Below are 21,458 nucleotides of genomic sequence, written 5' to 3' on the forward strand. Positions count from 1 at the left end.
TGGGAATGAGGAGAATCTTTGTCTTGCACATATCATTGCATGGACCATGTGCCAGAATCGTGATCTCAGATTCGCACTTGTTTTCCAGGCTTCAGGGCTGATAGGCTTTTCACAGTCTTGTTATGATACTACTTTTCTTTTCCTTTCTCCTTAGCCAGCTTGATCTTGTGTGCTACTGTAAGTGTCAACAGGTTTTCATGCACTGGAAGTTTAGTGCGTATGCGTCAACCCATCAACATTTGAAAGGCCACTCCGCAGTAACACAATTTTGTAAATCATCAGATTTTTGTGGAGGTCCTCTCATCCATCTTGCACCTTCTTCATGAGGTCCATCACTACCTTGACTGAACTCTCTGCTAGGCCATTAGATTTTGGGTGACGTGGACTTGCAGTTGCATGTCAAAACCCCGAATAATTGGCAAACGACTCAAATTTCAGATAAAAATTGTAGAAGATTGTCTGAAACTGCTTCACATGGAACTCCATGCCTGACAAACACAGCAGTCAGGAAAGTGATGGCCGTTTTGCTGGATGTTGGTTGCAGTGTTGCAGCCTCTGGGTAATGGGAAAAGTAATCTGTTACAATATGACTCTTCTCATTATAGTCAAACAAATCCATTCCAACATTGAAGTATGGGCTGTCTGGTAAAGGATGTGGTGTAAGTGGTTCTGCTTGCTGCTTTGGTCTGTAGGTAAGGCATATTCCACATGAAGCTGTGGTCTAGCTGATGTCTTGGTTCATTCTTGGCCAGTACATCACTTCAGGAGCTCTTCATTTACATTTTTACTCATCAAGATGCTCTTCCTGTATCTTTTGGAGCATTTCTTTGCATAGCGACCTGGGAATCACAAACCTGTTCCCTTTGAAGACCATATCTTCCACTACTAACAGTTCAGATCTGCATGCCCAATAATTCCAAATATACATTGGACAATCATTCTTAGTTGCTGGTCATCCTTCTGTATTGTCTCTTTGAGTACTTTCATTGTTTCATCCATCCCTGCTGCTGTCTTAATATTCTCTATTCTACCAGGAGGTACTGGAATGGATGTGACAATCATGTCAACATAGACCTGTGTATCAGTACTAACTTCTTGATAACCCTTTTCTGCCATGTTGGCTGCCCAAGACAACGCATTGCAGCAAATATATGTTCTTCCAGTGTGTAGATCATCTTCACATCATATCTTTGCAGCCTTATTAACGTGCACTGTATCCTCATGGGACAGTCATTCTGTGGTTTGGACATAATTGAGACCAGTGGTTTAAGGTCTGTCTCCACTTCAGAAGCTAGTCCATAGATATACTGATGGAACCTTTTGCATGCATAGGTGCTGGCAAGAAGCTCTTTCTCTGTCTGTGCATAGTTGGCTTCCACACTTGTTAAAGCTCTTAATGCATAGGTCAGAGGCTGTTATGTGTCTTTATGCTGCTGCAGTAGTACTGCTCCAAGGGCATACCAGGACACATCAGCCGAGATCCTCGTACACCTTTCCGGATCATAACACTTCAATCTGGGCTCTTCAGTTAAGATTCTTTACAGCCTTTGGAAACAATCTTCTCACTCATGATTCCAAATCCATTCATTTTGCTGTTCAAGGAGTGACCTAAGTGGTGCTGACACAGTAGACACTCAAGTGATGAACTTAGCCAGGTAAGTCACCATTTCCAACAAATGTCTCACTTCCTCTTTCATTTGGGGCCTCTCCATGTTCTCAACAGCTGTCATCTTTCTTGGGTCAGGCTTCACTCCTTCTTCCAATATGACATCTCTTATGAAAGTCAGTGACTTAACCCCAAACTCATTTCTTTTTATTTAATTTTAAATTGACATCCCATGTCATGTCTGGCACGTATCTGTGTCATGCATAATATTCATCCTTTGTGGACCCACAACAATGATGTCATCCATCATGGTCTTGACATCAACTATGCCCTCAAAAATCAGTGGATGGTTTTATGGTAGACTTCTGGTGCGTAGAGAATCCTATACAGTAACCGAAGAAAACAACATCTTCCCGCTAGTATGTTAAAATTACACTGACTTGAACTTGCCTCATCAAGCTTCATCTGCCAAAATCTAGACGATGTGTCAAGTTTGCTAAACCATTTGGCATCTACAAACCAGGATATGATCTCCATCTGTGTTGGCAATTTAAAATGCTCTCTCGACGGCTTTATTGAAATCTCTTGCATCTAGACATATTCGCAATACTCCATTTTTCTTTTGCACTATGACCAGTAAGCTCACCCAATCTGCTGGCTCTTCAATTTTCTGTATGACATTTATCCACTACATGCGTGCAATTCTTGTTCAAGTTTGTCTCTAAGTGCAAAAGGAGCTTTCCTGCATGCATTGACAACAGGAGCCATTGTCTTATCTACATGAATTTTATGTACACCAGGTGACTATCTGAGTCCCACAAAGACATCTGCATACTCTTCCATGAGTGTTATGTGGTCATCTTTGGTCTGTGAAGCCATTATGATAACTCTTTTCACCAGGTTGAGCTTTTGACATGCACTCAGATCTAATATTTTCTGTACTCACTTTTCAAATATCAATAGCTGTACCCATAGATACTGCTCCTTGTGCTTGAAACTCACTGTACAGTCCCCCTTTTATTGGAATGTTCTCTCTATATAGCCTGTCACTGTTAGCTTCACTGGGTAAATCTTGCTCTTTTCTTTGAGAGTCTTGTAATCATCCATTGACAACAGATTCACCTGGACTATGGTGTCAATCTTGAATGGAATTACTATCTCATTCACAGTCACTGGAACAATCCATTCTGTTTTACTGGCACTAGCTGTCTGTAGAAAATCTACAAATTCGTCCTCCATTTCCTCAGCAACCATGTCCCCCACTTTGCAAAATGATTCTTCTTCCCACAATTGTCACATGACTTTCCATAAGCAGGACACATCTTTGGAATGTGCCTACTCGAACATTTGCTGTGTAAGCCTACTTCTTTGCTTTGTTGTTGTTTTGGGAAACTCTTTGTGTTCTACCCCTCTGTTCTCACATCGCACAGTTGTTTCTGCATAGTGCAGCTCCTTAGCTTGCGATCATGTGGTCTCTGCTGCCCTACGCATATCTGCAGCTTTTTCTAGCATCAACTATTTTTCAAGGAGCCGGCTTTCTCTATCCATTATCTGGGATCCCACAACCTATTCTGTCTTTAACTAGTGAATATCTCAAGTCTCCAAACTTACAGGACTTACTCAGTATGGGTAGTATTGGTCAAAGCTAACACCTTGTTTCTGGTCACAGGAAAGTAACTAATATCTTTTAAATGTGATGTTTTCACTTGGGACAAAATACTGCTCAAATTTTGTCATCAGAGTGTCCAATGTCAAGGACATTTCAATGTCTCATCAGTTTGAAAGCTATTATAGATGTCCAAAGCATCTTTGCCAATTATGTATAGAAAGGTAAATGCTTTCAAATATTCACCTACACCTCTGGCTCTGCTTGCTGCTAAATATATATTGAATTGCTGTTTGAAGCATTTCCAGTTATCAGCTAGATTGCCAGTAAACTGCATAGCTGCAGTTACTTAGCTTATCCATGACAGAATTTTTGGGTTCTCACTTGGTGGATTCAGTGAACAACATCAGCTTCAGCAACAACATATTCTCTGGTCAGCAGCTTCTGTCATGCTGAATCCTGTTATGTTTGTTGTTAATAAAGACTGACAGCATGGTTAAAACTCGCAAATATTTACTTATAGGACACACCGTTAATGGCGTCAGCTTGACATGAACGCGTGCAACCAGCTCACTAACATCACTACTGGTTCCAGGTGAACCATCTACATTGCACACTGGGAACTGAATTTCTTTATGTGCAACTCATAATAGCACACTTTCAAATACACAGTCCCTCAATGGGAGATTATTTATCTAATCTATAGCCTCAATGAGGTACTCAGGGATTTGTGCTTGGCCATTATGTACTCATGTATGAACAATTTGGCTAACAGGGCTAAATGCCATATTTGTAGGTGTGTTGGATGATATAAATCTAGTTAGCTAACATTTAACTTGAGAAATGCTTCTTCAAGATCTTCAGAACATCCTCATAAATGCCCTTATCCATAATGTTACTGTTACATTTGCACAGGGCAAGTACAATAGGCTGAGTACCCTTTATCCTAAATACTTGGGGTTGGAAGTGTTTCCTATTTCAGGTTTTTTTTCAGATTTTGAAATATATAATGAGATAGCTTAGGATCGCCATCATTTCCGACTCTGAATTTATGTACTTCTGGTAAGCAGTCTTTGTCTTACACTTGTTCATCGCACATATGTACTTAACAGTAAAAATTATGATATACTATTAATATCAGGAAAATATAATATTTGCAGGGTAACAGAAGCCGCACAGCAGCATCAGGAGAATACTTGAATCAGCCGTTGAACAACAAGAACAACGGCAGGATTTCAGTCTCCACCTACAAGGCCATGTTTTGATTAAAAGGTTACAGTACACTGAACTTGCAAACAATCAGCATTACAGACTTATTCTGGTGTTACCTTTTCATCAGCAATGCTTTAAAAATGTAATGCTTGTATGCAAGATGTCAAAGCGATCAGTATCGTAGACGTGTTCTGCTGCTAGATGTTCATGATCAGCAGATACTTTAAAAATTTAATGTTGTGCCTTTTCTTGAATCTGCTTTGCCATTTCATCATAGCTGATTCAATTTCCCTCTCAGTCCCAATCTCCTGCCATCTCCTTAGCTACCTTCATGTCCTAACCAAGCAAGAAACCAACAACTTTTGCCTTAAACATACATAAAGAATTGACCTCCACAGCTGCCTGTGGCAAAGAATTCCACAGATTCACCAGTCTCTGGCTAAAGAAATTCCTCCTCATCTTTGTTCTAAAAGGATGCCCCACTATTCTGAGGCAGTGTCCTCTGATCTTAGACTCTCCCACCATCTTCTCTACATCTACTCTATTATGGTCATATATCATTAAGTGGCATATGTTCACTCCGACGCTGACGAATCCATTCTTTCCGTACATGATCAAGATCTTCAGTTTTCGCTTTACACAGTATTTTTCTTTTTTTTTTAATTTCTGCTCATTACAAATGTGAGGTCACTTCTCAGAATTGTCTGTGGTGCACAGAGATCCTTTCCAGCTTCTTGAGGAATTCTCCAGTTTTGACGTTATGTCGGTGCTCAAAAAAAGTTCCGATTTTGGAGGTTTGTAGATTTTAGAATTTCTGATAAGGGATACTCAACCTGTAGTATGATTAATTGCTTTTACTGAGTCATTACTGTTACTATCTTGACGCAGTAAAAACACTGTCATATTTCTCCATTGATATTCTTGTGCCGTGGATACATAACAGCTACCATATTCATTAACATGTCATATGTCCTGGATGCTATCACAAACAATAATATTGCCTCCTTCTTTTCCTGTATGGGAGCATTGTTCTGAGCTGTGTGTACCTCTCAGTATTCTATGATATTGTTGTTGTGTAGGAATGTTTCCATATGTTCCGTACAAAGGTCATTTCCTTAACTAACCACAGACTTGCTAGTACCCTTTCTGTCAAAATCATTCTTGTGCCTGGAAAACTTCCCTTGTTAATTTTCATGATTACTGCTCTGTTACTCTCAGATAGCAGTGTTGTATTGTCTACCCTCATTGCCAATATTGTGTTGGTGATTTCTATGGTGATGCTGTTTCGTTAGTTCATTATGTGCCATGTTGTATGACGTAGGTGATCATGGTCTTTCCATGACCATGATTGTTCTTAGCAAATATTTCTGCAGAAGTAGTTTGCCATTGCCTCCTTCTTGGTAGTGTCTTTACAAGGTGTTTGGCCCCAGCCACTATCGAAACTCTTCAGAGATTGTCTGCCTGGCATCAGTGGCTGCATAACTAGGATTTCTGTTATGCACCAGCTACCAACTACTCATAGAATCATCCACCATCTACTCCCATGCTTTCATGTAACCCTGATTTGGGGGGTGGCTGAGCAGTTGCTACACTTTGCCCAGGGGTGATCTGCAGGCTAGTAGAGGGGGAGGGAGTGCCTTACACTTCCTTTGGTAGAAGCATATCTCCACCTCAACACATTTGCTGTTTAGAAGGAAAATAATAGAGGTGGAATTATGAGCAAAACATTTTTTATTGAAGGCAGTTGACTCCCAACTTACAGTAATGCTGGTATAATGATGCATCAAATGTCATATCACATAGTAAACCCAGTTCATAAAGGCACTTTAATCATATATTGCAGCTGAGATACTGATTTATCTGACATGGTTCATTTAGGCTGTGGGTCAAGATTCTGCAAAAACCACAGCATAATAGTAGCTAAAATTCTATTCCATTACTCAGAATGAGCCTAACTCTCGGAAGTACTAACTTTAGGATGTTAGAACAATGTAATAGAGGGTATTTAAGCAATTGAGAAATGCAGTGGGGGGGAATAAAAACTCAGGGAGAAGTTGAAGTGCAAGTTGAATTTATTTTCATGCGCATATACATGGTGAGGAACAGGTACAATGAGGAATTTGCTTGCAGTAGCATTCGTGAAACATAGGCACAAATGTAAATTATATATAAAGTACACAAGATTGTGAGGAGAGACAGTAAGGGAGCAAGGGAGCAAGATCTGTAGCGGTGGGGAAGGGAGAGAGAGTATGCAAAAACAAAACAGTGCAAGACTAGACACAATCAGAGACCAGTCAATGGTAGTGCAAGAGGTGATACACTGTCTCACAGTGTCCCTTTGCTGAGATAAGGTTAGGGTTGTGCAGGCAAACTCAAGAACCTGATGATTGTGTGAAAGAGCTGTTCCTGAACCCAATCATGTGGAACTTCAGGTTTCTGTACCTCTTGCTTGACGGTGACAGTAACCCTAACCCTAATGCGAGGAGAACGTGACCCGAATAGTGGAGATCTTTGATGATAGATGCCACTTTAATGCTGCAGTGTCTCCTTCAGGTGCAGACAATGGTGGGAAGAGATTTGCACATGATAACAGAGGCTGTGTCTGTTACTCCTGCAGCCCCTCGCATCCCTGTGCTTTGGGACAGCCATACCGAGTCATGGTGCAGCCACTCAGCATACGTTCAACACTGTATGTTAACTTAAGATGTCTACTCTACTACAATAATGACGCCCCCCACTCCGACAAATCCATGATGTCTACCAGGCAAAAGGACAAGGAAACCAAGTACAGAGGAACATGGCCAGCTGCTGGTTTTGTCATGTTGTTAATCCGACAGTGTCACTGACTGGAACTCCCACCCAGCAGCACTGTGAAAGGACATACAGCTGTAGAACAGCGATGGCTTTAAAGGTCAGAGTAAATTTTATTATCAAGGTACATATACATTATTATATACAACCCTGAAATTAATTTTCCTGTGGGCATACTCAACAAATCTGTAGAATCATAACTATAACAGGAACAGTGAAAGATCAATTAGAGTGCAGAAGACAACAAACTGCGCAAATGCAAATATAAGTAAATAGCAATAAATAACAAAAACATGAGATGAAGAGTCCTTGAAAGTAAGTTCATTGGTTGTGGGAACATTTCAATGATAGGGTGTGAGTGTAGCTGTCCCCTTTTGTTCAAGAGCCTGACGGTTAAGGGGTAGTAACTGTTCTTGAACCTGTAGTGTAAGTCCTGAGGCTTTTGTATCTTCTACCTGATGGGAGCAAAGAGAAGAGAGCATGATCTGGGTCGTGGAGATCCCTGATGATGGATGCTCTTTCCGACAACAACATTTCATGCAGATGTGCTCAATGGTTTGAAGGGCTTTACCGATGATGTACTGGGCCAAAGCCATTACGTTCTGCAGAATTTTCCATTCAAAGCAACGTTATGGGTAATAAATGTTGAACTCACCATTAATGTCCGTAAGACCATAAGACATAGGAGCAGAATTAGGCCATTTGGCCCATCGTGTCTGCTCCGCCATTCAATTGTGGCTGATCCTTTTTTCCCTCCTCAACCCCATTCCCTGGCTTTCTCTCGTAACCTTTGATGCTATGCTCTATCAAGAACTTACCAATCTCTGCCTGGCATCCACAGCTGCCTGTGATAAAAAAAAATTCACAAATTCATCACCATCTGGCAAAAGAAATTTTCCACATCTCTGCTTTAAATGTATGCCCCTCTGTCCTGAGGCTGTTCCCTCTTGTCCTAAACTCCCCACCATGGGAAAGATCCTTTCCACATCTGCTCTGTCTAGGCATTTGAACATTCAAAAGGTTTCAATAAAATCCCCTCTCATCCTTCTAAATTCCAGCGAGTACAGACATGGAGCTATAAAACATTCCTCATATGCCAATCCCTTCATTCCCAGAATAATCTTTGTGAACCAACTCTGGACCTTTTCCAACGCCAGCACATCTTTTCTCAGATAAGGAGCCCAGAACTGTTCACAATACCCAAGGGGCGGCCTCAACAGTGTCTTATAAAGCCAGACACTCCTACCCTCACCACTAGCCTACTCCTAACAATGGCCGCCCCACTTGTCCCTTCTGTACTTTTATTTAATTCGCCGTATTCTGCTACCGCCACTGATTGGGCCTCTGGAATGTCTGAACGCCCGCGTAGCTCCCCTTTTAAACAAGTCTCACCGACCTGCGAGAAACCTCAACACTGTGCTCAGCTTCTGCCGCTGGTGAGGTCTCCGGAGTGTCCGAATGCCCGCGAAGCTCTCCTTTTAAAGAAGGTTCGCCATCCTGTGAGAAACTTTGACACTGTCTTCTGCACCCACTGCTGACTGGGCCTCCGGAATTCTGAGAAAAACCTGAAGAATAATAGCTAGGAAGCCAAAGTAAATTTATTATCAAAGTACACATACTATCTTGTAATTCATTTCTTGCAGGCATTTACAGGAAAGTGACAAACTACAATAGGACTTATGAACTATACATAAAAAAAGACTGATACACAACCAAAATGCAAAAGAAGATAAACTGTGTACAAAAAAATAGATGTATAGATAGACAGAGAAATACATAAATAAACAAATACATAAATTGAGAGCTTTGATTCTAGAGTTATTGAAATTGAGTCTGTAGCTTGTAGAATTAGTTCAGTGTTGTGTTGAGTGAAGTTATCCATGTATTGTTCCGGAGCCTGATGATTATTGGGTAATAACTGTTCCTGAACTTGTTGGTGCAGGACATAAGGCTCCTGTAACTCCTGCCCGGTGGTAATAGTGAGAAGAGAGCATGGCCTGGAGGATGGTGAGAATCCTTAATTATGGATGCTGCTTTCTTGTGACAGCACTCCTTGTAAATGTGGGGAAGGCTTTGCCTATGATCATCTGGCCATTATCTACCAACTTCTGAAGACTTTTCCATTCCTTGGCATTCCTCACCATACCAGGCTGTGATTCAACAAGATTGGACCCGCTACTCAATCTGTGCCATCTCAGCAAGCTGGTCCCTGTTTTTAGGCAAATGCCAGAGAAATACAGGATGAAGCTCGGTCACAACATCTCTTCGTTTGTGTTGGCTGCCTTTGCTTGCACATGGGAAACTGCAATATTGACATAGAATGAGAGGATTGCTGGCAGCCACAAAATCATTACTGGTGGGAGAAGGGGAGCTAATAGTGCGGTAAGACAGGGAAACAGCAGGCTAGATAAACACCAAGCCTCGGAACAAATGATGCATCGCTCCAAATGGCCCCTCAGTGTTTCAGCAGCGGAACCCGTGAACTTGTCACGAACAGATTGCAGCCAGTAGCTGTCCATATTCTGTCAGCTTTGCTGAGGGGGTTTCAAAGGCAATCAGCTATCATGTGCTCTGCTGAGAAACGAACAAATTAAGGAAAGACAACTTGATTAATGGCAGAAATATGTGTGAGGAGTCACACTTGGACTGTGAAGTTGCCAAGTACACTGGAGAGATAGTAAATTAGTCTAGATTGATTTTCTTTTTAAACTTGCAAATGAGTGCAAGGGTATTTAATTGGAAGAAGTTTAACAACTGGTGCAAAATTTACCTGCATTACCTCACATATTATCCTAAATATTAGTACAGATTGAGCAAATGACTTACTATGTGTTAAGGGCATGGGCAATTGGTAATATAAATGATCAGTAATGTAAGAGACGCTCAAAGTTAATGAATAAAATAAAGATACTGGAAGGGATAAAATGGTTCAAAACTCATGGCCACAGCAGCTCTGCATTTTAAATGTGTACCAGTAACTCAGAGAAATAAAGTGATTCCTCAGAGGACAAAATAGTTGATAAAATAACAAATGAAGATTGTTCTTCAAATATTTGAATTTCATCTTCGAATCTAACACTTAGATTTAACTTTTCTACGATGTACAGATTTCTGCAGATGTAGGAAGGAGAGAATTCTAACGGGCTGCACCACCGCCTGGTATGGGTTGGGGGGTGGGGGGGTTGCAGGGGCTACTGCCAGAATCAAAATAAGCTTCAGAGAGTTGTGAACCTGTCCATCATGGGCACCTTCAAGGATTGATGCCTCAAAAAGGCTTCATCCATCATTAAGGACCCCCATCACCCAGCTTATTCCTTGTTCTCATTGCTGCCATCAGGAAAATGATACAAAAGCCTGAAAGCACACACTCAACAATTCAGGAACAGCTTCTTCCCCTCTGCCATTCGCTTTCTGAATGGGACATTGAACCCATGAACACTAGTCTACTTCTTTATCTATTTTTGCATACTTATTTAATTTAACTATTTATTTTTTTAAATTTATTCATTTATGGGATGTGGGTGTCACCAGCTAAGCCAGCATTTATTGCCCATCCCTAGCTGTCCTTGAGAAGGTGGTGATGAGCTGCCTTCTTGAACCGCTGCAGTCCCTGAGGTGTAAGTAAACCCACACTGCTGTTAGGTAGGAAATCCCATGATTTTGACCCAGCGACAAAGAAGTAATGGTGATATGTTTCCAAGTCAGGATGGTGAGTGACTTGGAAGGGGATTTCCAAGTGGTGGTGTTCCCAGGTATCGGCTATTCTCATCCTTCTAGATGATAGTGGTCGTGGGTGTGGAAGGAGCTGCCTTAGGAGCAACGGTGTGTTGTTGCAGTGCATCTTGCATCTTGCAGTGCAACTGTTTGTCAATGGTGGAGGGATTGGATGCTTGTGGAAGGGATACCAATCAAGTGGGCTGCCTTGTACTGGATGGCGTCAAGCTTTCTGAGCGTTGATAGAGTTGCACTCATCCAGGCGAGTGAAGAGTATTCCATTACACTCCTGACCTGAGCCTTACAGATGGTGGACAGGTTTTGGGGAGTCAGGAGGTGAGTTATATGCCGCAGGATTCCTAGCCTTTGACTTTCTCTGGTAGCCACTGTGTTTATATGGGTTGACCAGTTCAGTTTCCTGTCAATGGTAACCCCCAGGGTGTTGATAGTAGGAGATTCAGTGAATGTGATGCCACTGAATGTCAAGGGATGATATTTAGTGCCTCTCTTGTTGGAGATAGTCATTGCCCGGCACTTGTGTGCCTCGAATGTTTCTTGCCAGTTAATGTATTTATATATACTTACTGTATTTCACAAGTTTTTTTCTATGTTTATCTTGCATTGCAGTGTACTGCTGCTGCAAAGGCAACAACTTCACGACATATGTCGTTGACATTAAACCTGATTCTGATTCTAATTCTGAAGTGATAAAATGTTCCAAAGCTATATGCAGAGCATCATCAAACAATATTGAACTCCAGTTTAGGCCTATGTCCAAGATTTTCAGGATGGCGCCGTGTACAGCTGCCATGTTGTGTACTCCAAATTGGCATTGTAGTTTTCTGCTTATCTTTCTACTTCCTTCTGCACTTCTTTTACAAGAAGCTGAAAGTCACATCAGGTATGATTGATTGACTCTTTTTGACATCAGAAAGACGGCATTCAATCATAACGTGCCTTCTTTCTACCACTGGGATCCCCTGCTTCCACGAACCACAGTAGGTTCATTCACCACACCGGCATTACTGAGAAGGAAGAGCTGGCGTCTTGGTCGGGTTAAGATGGTGCACAAATCGGCTGTCACTCCCTGGTGTACTCCTGGCCAATGTACAGTCTTTGGTCAATAAGCTGTGTGAGCTGAAAGCCAGAATCTCCTACCAATGGGAAACAAATCAGTGTAACATCTTATGCTTTCCCGAAACCTGGTTGTCGGAGGAGATACCATACCAAGCCATTGAGCTCATTGGGTTCTCTGTGTTCCAAGTGGACAGCTCTAAAGACCTCCCTGGGAAAAGTAAAGGTGGGGGAGTATGTTTCATGGTGAATAAAGCTTGGTGCGACCCAGGTAGTGTGCACACCCTTAAATCCTATTGCTCCCCAGATCTGGAGTACCTTCTGCTGCTATGTCGACCTTTCTGGCTGCCTAGAGAATTCACATCTGTTATTATTACAGCTGTGTACATCCCACAACAGGCCGATAGCAACCTGGCTCAATGAACTTTGCAAAACCATCAATATTCATAAAACCACACACCCATAGGTAGCTTTCATCATCACTAGAGACTGCTGACCAAACTTTACCCAAAGTTCTGTCAACGCATTGAGGTGAGCACACAGGGAGCAAGGATACTCGACCACCACTACTCTCCCTTCTGCAATGTCTACAAAGCACTTCGCTGCCCTCCATTTGTAAAGTCTGACCATTCCTCCATCTTGCTCCTGCCTGCCTACAGGCAGAAATTGAAGCAGGAAGCAGCCGTAGTGTAAACTATCCACCTCTGGTCCAACCAATCAGATTCAATGTTACAAGACACTTGGAATACTGTGTTCTGTTCTGTTCACCTCATTGTAGGAAGAACATGCAAGCTTTAGAGAGGTTTTAAAGGAGATTTACCAGGATAATGCCTGGATTGGAGAGCATGTCTTATGAAGACCGGTTGAACAAAATAGGGGTTTTCTTTTTGGAGTGAATGTAGATGAGAGGTAACTTGATAAAGGTATACAGATGATATATGGCATGGATGAGTGGACAGTCAAAGACTTTTCCCAAGGCAGAACTGGTTAATATGAGAGAACATAATGTTAAGGTGATTGATGGAAGATATAAGAGGGATATCAGAGGTAGTTTTTTTTAACGCAGAGAGTGATGGGTGCATGGAACATGCTGCCAGGGGTGGTGATAGTGTGTCTATCTAAGATACTCTTAGATAGACACACGGATGAAATAAAAATGAAGGGCTATGTAGGATAGAAGGATGAGACTGATCTTAGAGTAGGTTACAAGGTTGTCACAGCATCATAGGCAGAAGGGCCCATACTGTACTGTTCTATGTTCTATGGTCCACGTTCCAATCATAGAGTAAGCAGGTGACCAATCAGCTGAATCTGGTTTATTATCACTGACAATTGCAGTACAGTGCAATGCATAGAAATTACTATAGGTTACAATAACAAATGAGTAGTGCAAAAACAGGGCAAGATCGTGAGGTACTGTTTATACATTCATTGACTTTCAGAAATCTTGATGGCAGAGAGGAAGAAATTGTTTCCAAAAATTTTATAGTGATTTTTCAGACTCCTGTAACTCCTCCCTGATGGTAGCAAAGAGAAGAAGGCATGGCTTAGATGCTGAGGGTCCTTAATGATGGACGCTGCCTTTTTGAGGCATCACCTTTTGAAAATGTCGTCGATGATGGGAAAGCTGAGTTTACAACCCTCTGCAGTTTTTTAGGATCCTATGTATTGAAGCCCCCACACCAGATGATGATGCAATCTGTTAGAGTGTTTTACGTGATACATCTGTTGATATTTGCTGAACTTTATGGTAACTAATCTCCTCAAACTCCAAATGAAGTGTCTTGATATAGGGTCAGCCTGAAATGTTGACTGTTTATTCCTATCTATAGATGCTGCCTGACCTGCTGTGCTCCTCCAGCACTTTGTGTATATTGGTCTAGATTTCCATCATCTGCAGTACCTCTTGTGTCCTAATGAAGTAATTGCTCCTTTTTAAGGAACTCTTATACATCATCAAAAGGATAAATATTAAGTTGTCCATTAAAGTAGGAGCAAGACAAGGAGCAGTGTTAATGTTAGTGAGAAAACTCCATTTTATATGGCATCTTCACCATCATTATGAGCTGTGTCACATGATATGGATGATCAGGGTCTTTTCATGATCATGATTGTTCTTGGCAATTTTTTCTACAGAAGTAGTTTGCCATTGCTTTCTTCTGGGCAGTGTCTTTACAAGACAGGTGACCCCAGCCATTATCAATAATCTTCAGAGATTGTCTGCCCAGCAGCAGTGGTAACTTAACCAGATCATGTGATATGCACCAGCTGCTCATACGACCACCCACTGCCTGCTCCCACGGCTTCAAATGACCCTGATCAGGGTGGTGGGGTGGTGTTGGTGGGAAGGGCTAAGCATGAGCTATGCCTTGCCCAAGGATAACCTGTAGGCTAGCGGAAGGAAGGATTGCCTTACATCTCCTTTGGTAAAAATGTATCCCCACCCGTCTACCTACTTTTATAGGCTATGTATTTGAATCACCATCAACAATTCTGGAGCATGTTATGTTTCATATGTGTAAGAAGAGAGTATTGGCAGAAGACAGAGATCCTCTCCAAGCCCTTCTCTTATGTTGCCACTCTTCTCTAAGATAAAAAGTTATTCAGAACTGTTATATCTTCGACATTATGTTAAACACCTCAAAACCTTTGACTACATAATCTCTGACAATTTTTTTGCTTTTACATTCCAACCTTTTTTTGTTTTTTTTTCAGTTCACAGACTTCTCCGCTGAAAGTTCACATAATGTTATTGCAAGTTGGGAGTACAAATTTTTTGCAATATCAGTGTTAGAATTCACTTTCTTCCTATGGCCTGTGTTCCCTCATTAGCGCATTGACATAATAACCAGGTGAATATAGTAGTTAATGCACTAGACCAGGGGTACTGAACCTATAATAGCATGTGCAAAAACTTTGTTAGCATGTAGCATGCAGTAGCACCTCCTCCAATTCTTTAAACCCCGCACATAATAAAAAGATACATAATGACAACATTTAATGCCAAACGAAGCAGAAAATGATTCTTTTCAACCTGCGAGCAGTGAGATATTTTCACAGTAAGCATTTCACACCGGCTAGGTGGTTGTGAGAAGATGTGACATTCGGTGATACATTTTTTGAAATCCTCATAGAACTCATGCACGCATCAGTATTTGGATATTAAACAGATAGAATAGCAGAAATATTTGGAAATAATATTATTTTTCATTGTATTTTTAAATTATTAATATTAATAATTTTGAGCAAGTTTTCTAAAATGCATTATTTATTTCCTCTGATTCTACATATTATACTTTTATTAAAAATAAAACAATAGGAACACAAGTATAAGGAATAAAATGTCCATAGAAATGTCCATAATTATTGTTACTAACTCATTAATCAATTATAACCTCTGCTCAAAATTATCAAGCCATATGAGAGAATTCTTTAGAAGATTATCTCATATAACCAGGACTTGAATTTGCGACAACTTGAGCACATGCTCTCAAAAATGCTCACTACTCTAGCACTAGACTGTTAATTAGGGGATTGTAGGGACATGAATTTTAAACCTGGAAAACTTAGTTTCAAATGAGGGTGGCAGGGGTGGCTATACATCCCTACCAAAGGAGGTGTAAGCCACTCCTTTCCTCCGCTAGCCTGCACATCACCCTTGGGCAAGCCTGCTTAGCTCCCTGATCAGGGTCACCTGAAGCCATGGGAGCAGGTGGTGGATGGTCGTATGAGCAGCTGATGCATATCACAAGTCCTGGTAATACAACCACTGACATCAGGCAGATAATCTCTGAAGAGTGTTAATAATGGCTGGGGTCACCCATTTTGTAAAGACACGACCCAGAAGAAGACAATGGCAAACTACTTCTGTAGAAAAAAATTGCCAAGAACAATCATGGTCATTAGTCCATGACTGCCTCTGTAATACAACATGGCACACTAGTGAACAAATTTCAAATTATTCTATAATCCAAAATAGAACTGATAGAATTGTAAATGATGACCATGAAATAAAACAGAGAATAGTTGCTGTTCTTAGTTCTCATCTTACACACCAAATATACCTTAAGTAAAAGTAGACAATGCTGTATACATCTCTGGAGATCAGGTACCTGTGGAGAGGAATGGAGTTACTGATTGAAATCGATGTATTTTCTTCAGAACTCATAGGTTTTTATCTTTTTGATCCCTTGTGAACTGTTGGATCAGCTATGAATTATGCTAAGTGCTGGTTTTGACTTAAATAAGTAAGATAACCCACTTTTTAATGAATGATTTATTGCTTCTTAATCAGACAATGTCAGTTCTAATTGCATTCCTTCTGAAGACTTCTGCAAGCTCACTATCTGGACATGTTCACCCACCTAAAGGGTGTTCTTCATGGGTAATTGTGCTGGTGTGCAAGAGGGAATGAAGTACGATATACAGCACTGAAGGAGGCACTTCAGCCTACCATGCTCAAGCCAACTATTCAGTACCCACCTGTACCAACCCTATTTCTTCCTCTCACATCCCATCTGTATGCCCTAGCCCCCAATATATTCAGTACCCACTTGTACCGACCTCATTTCTTCCTCTCACATCCCATCTGTATGCCCCAGCCCCTAATATATTCAGTTCCCACCTGTACCAACCCCATTTCTTCCTCTCACATCCCATCTATATGCCCTAGCCTCCAATATGCTGATTCTCCTGACACTCACCCACTCTAAGGTGGACTTTTCAAATTAGCCTACCAACCAACACATCTACAGAAAGAGAGAGGAAACAAAAGTACACAGAGGAACTGCACATAATTACAGGTGAATGCACAAAATCCACAAGTTAGCATCTGAGATGGGAAGCTTGTGGAAATGTTAGAGGGAATATAGAGGAGATTTACTGGGATTCTTCCTGAATTAGAAGAACAGGTCTTATAAGTACTTGTTGAGTGAGCTAGGGCTATTCTCTGTGTAGCAAAGGAGTATGAGAGGTGACTTGATAGAGGTGTGAACGATGATAAGAACGATAGCCCTTTTTCCTTAGTGTAAATGGCCAAAACTTTAAGATGTTTGGAGAAAAGTATAGAGGAAATGTCAGAGGTAGGTTTTATACACAAAGAATGGCAGATGCACGCAATGTGCTGCCAGGAGAAGTGACAGAGGCAGATACATTAGAGAGATTTAAGGGATTCTTAGGTACGCACATGGATGAAAGAAAAATGGAGGGCTATGTACGAGGAAAGGGTGAGATTGATCTTGGAGTAGTTTGAAGGGTTAGCACAACATCATGAGTTAAAAGATCTGTACTGTGCTGCATTGTTCTATGTAAGCCACGTCCAAACAAACTGCAGTAGTTTTAGAAGGTGCTCCACCATTACTTTCTCTGGTATAGTTAGCATGCAGTAATAAATACTGGTACTGCCTATGATGTCCATCTCTCATAAATAAGATGTGCACCTGACAAAGTTCAAAGTTCTTTGTAAATGCAGTTGGCATAAATAGTTATTTGTTGGTTGGCAAAGTCAAATGCCAAGTCAAAAGGACTTGACTTGTGTGCTGTTTGATTCAATGACTACTTCAAACTTTCTCTCAATTCAAGAAAATAAATCTTATGAGATATAGAACATAGAACATTAAACATTACAACATAGTGCAGGCCCTCCATCCCGCGATGTAATTCTATTTTCTTAACCTACTCCAAGATCAATTTAACCATTTGTCACACAGCCCTCCGTTTTTCTTTCACCCATGTGCCTAGCTAAAATGTCCTAAATGTATCTGCCTCTACTACCAACCCTGACGTGTGCTCCATGCACCCACCACTCTCTCTGTTAAAAATCCACTTCTAACATCCCCTCTATATTTTCCTCCAATCACTTTAAAATTATGTCTGCTTGTATTAATCATTTCTGCCCCGGGTTAAGGGTGTTGGCTGCACACTCTATGTCACTTATCATCTTGTACACCTCTATCACGTCACCTCGCATTCTCCTTCGCTCCAAATTAAAAAAGCTCTCACTTGCTCAACCTTACCTCTTAAGACATGCTGTCTAATCCAGACAGCATCATGATAATTCTAGGGAAATCTCTTTGATGGACATTCAGGCAATTTCTCACATTAATTCAGAGCTCTTATTTCTAAACTGAAGTGTAATTTCTATCCCTTGAAGAGTTTCCCCAACCAGTGAACTGGACATTGCCATCTGTACCCAGTAGCCAAATTATCTCCTGTACCTAATAAAATGGCCACAGAGTTTATGTTCATGGTCATCTGCTGCTGTAGCCCATTCACTTCAAGGTTCAACACATTGTGCATTCAGAGATACTCTTCTGCACACCACTGTTGTAATATATGGACATTCTCCTCTGACCTCTCTTTTTAACAATGCACTTTCATCCACAGAACTGCTGCTCACTAGGTGTTTGTTTTTGGTTTTGGCACCATCCTCTGTAAACTCTGTAAACTCTAGAGACTGTCATGTATGAAAGTACCAGGAGATCAGCAGTTTCTGAGATACTCAAACCACCCCATCTGGCACCAACAAACATTCCACATTCAAGGTCACTAAAATCACATTTCTTCCCCCATTATGATGTTTGGTCTGAATGACAACTTTTGACCATGCCTGTATGCTTTTTATGCATTGAGTTGCTGTCACATGATTGGCTGATTAGATATTTGCATTAAAGAGAATGTGTACAGGTGTACCTAATAAAGCAGCCATTGGTTCAAGGGCTTAGTATTTCATCTGAACATCTCATATTTATTCATTGAAGAGTTAATAATGGAAGGAGTGATCCCTGAGGAAAACAAAGAGTGGGGGGAGGTAAAGATGTGTTTGGTAGTAGGGTCCGATTGAAAATGGCGGAAGCTACAGAGAATGATGTGTTGGATGTAGAGGCTCTTGGGTTGGGAGGTGTGTCTTGATGTCTGGGAAATGGAGGAGATGTGCGTGAGGGCAGCATCAATGGAGGATGAAGGAAAACTTGTCATATTTATTCTTTCCTGTTTCTACCTCAGGTGGTGCAGAACTATAAGTTCTAAATCCTACAGTACTGTGCAAAGATCTCAGGTATATATACAGCTGGGTGCCTGAGACTTCTGCACAGTGCAGTACTATTGCATTGTACTCCTACCACAAAAAAAAACAAATTTCATGGCATTTGTGAATGATGATATATCTGATTCTGATATAGGTCTTCATTGTGGATTGAGAGTGGGAAGGGGCAGGAAGTGGGGAATCATGGTTGGGAAAAGTGGAAGGAAAAGGGGAGGCAGCGGGAAGCACCAGAGAGACATTCTGTAATGATCAATAAACCATTTGTTTGGAATCAAATGACATTGCCTGGTACCTCAGGGCTGGGTGTCAAATGACATTGCCTGGTGTCTGCACCCACACCACTCTAGTCCCTGGCACTCTATATAACACTTGTACCACCCTTCCCACGGCACTCCACCCTCGCCATTCCCAACATCCTTTGCTCCCACCAGATTTAGAAAATTTACATTGACAAATACAGTACTGTGCAAATGTCTTAGGAACCCTAGCTATATACAAGGGGTGATTGATAAGCTTGTGTCCTAAGGTAGAAGGAGTCAATTTTAGAAAACCTCACACATTTATTTTTCAACATAGTCCCCTCCTACATTTACACATTTAGTCCAGCGGTCGTGGAGCATACAGATCCCTTCTTTGTAGAGGTCAACGTCTTGAAACTCCAGAAAGTGGTCCACAGCAGGAGTGATTGATAAGTTTGTGGCCTAAGGTAGAAGGAAATGAGTGATTAACTTCAAACTTTCTGCATAATCACTCAAAGAGTTTCACTGCATGTGCATGTAACAAGAGCTGTATAACTCATCTCCTTCTACCTTAGGCCACAAATTTATCAATCACCCCTGCTGTGGACCACTTCTGGAGGTCCAAGACGCCGACTTCTACAAAGAAGGGATCTGTATGCTCCACGACTGCTGGACTAAGTGTGTACATGTAGGAGGGGACTATGTTGAAAAATAAATGTGCTAGGTTTTCTAAAATTGACTCCTTCTACCTTAGGCCACAAACTTATCAATCACCCCTCGTATAAGTGCCTAAGACTTCTGCACAGTACTGTACATGGCTTCAATTTGTTCTAGCACAATCTCTGTGTCATTAATAAGCCCAAATCTGGAAGATGCAGCTCTAAGAAAATCCGTTGTGAATTTACAATGCCACTGCACACTACAAGCAAAGGCATCACTCTTCCTCACTGCACATAAATTAGATGTTTGGCCAGCTGCAAGGGCCTTGCATTTCCCAGGTCAGTCACAGAAAATTAACCACCAACAATTCAGTGCTCTTAAGCATCTACATACACAACACTGTCTCCTCTGACTCCCTAGTGGATTATCTCAAAGACAAGTGGTCCAGGATCATTGATTTACACAAAGGTTAATGGACAATGAATTTAAAATTGATTGTTGATGAGGTGAGCAATGACTGTGTAGAAATAAGGCCAACAGGGCAGCTGATGCATTGGAATGCTGGCATCTTCAATTCTAAGTTTCACTCCAAGATATGCTGGAGATGCATGGTCGTCCCTCAATCATTACTGGGTCAGACAGCTCATACCCCATACTTTACACAGCATAATGGGAGTACTTTTACCACACGAGTGATTCTCATCTTGCTGAGAGTGGTTAAGGTCAGGCATTATTGCTTGCTCCCAGCCTGAGAATGAATTATTTTTAAAATGCATTGATTGCTTGTCAGACATGTTGTCAGTCACCTCTAGCTAAGCTTATGGTAAATTTATAGGTTGCCCAGTGAGCTGACAAATTAAATGTGCAGCTGCCTCAGATGAAACAAGTTACTGCTCATGATAAATGGAACTTCATCTAATTATCAGAACAGTAACACAGTGAGACATGATTGGCACCACTTTGCTTCCAGTGCTCATCAGCAGGCCAGTGGGTGTGTGATGACACCGAGAGTGCTTAATTCTTCACCTAAAAGACAAGTACAGACAAAATCATAGCAGTCAAGTATCGACAGAATTCAACTACAGAGAGACAAATTATACATTATCTCTAAAGCCAGGAAAATCAGGTCAATAATTCTGTGGAGGTATATTGACCATGATGTAGACCTACCACTGCTACATATAGATTACAAATCCTTCTCGTTTTTCAATACTCAACCTGCTTTCGTCAGTTTTATTATATGCTGGAACAAACAAGCACAGCCAAGACAGTAAGAGTTCAAAGAAGGAGAAAAACATGGATTTAATTGTCATTAGCAGTTTCAATTGATATACAAAAGAAGTTATTCTTCCTGTCGCTCTGTTACGTGTGGGAGCTTGGCCATAGCCACTTAAGGCTGGTGTTATAGTGGTAATTGTGTGGCACAAGAACCTTAAGTTGAAATGTAACAAGACAAACCAAGATGAGTTTTGTGAAGGTGAAAACACCATTATT

The sequence above is a fragment of the Mobula birostris genome, chromosome 7 (assembly GCF_030028105.1).
Source record: "Mobula birostris isolate sMobBir1 chromosome 7, sMobBir1.hap1, whole genome shotgun sequence".
NCBI classification, from domain to species: Eukaryota; Metazoa; Chordata; class Chondrichthyes; order Myliobatiformes; family Myliobatidae; genus Mobula; species Mobula birostris.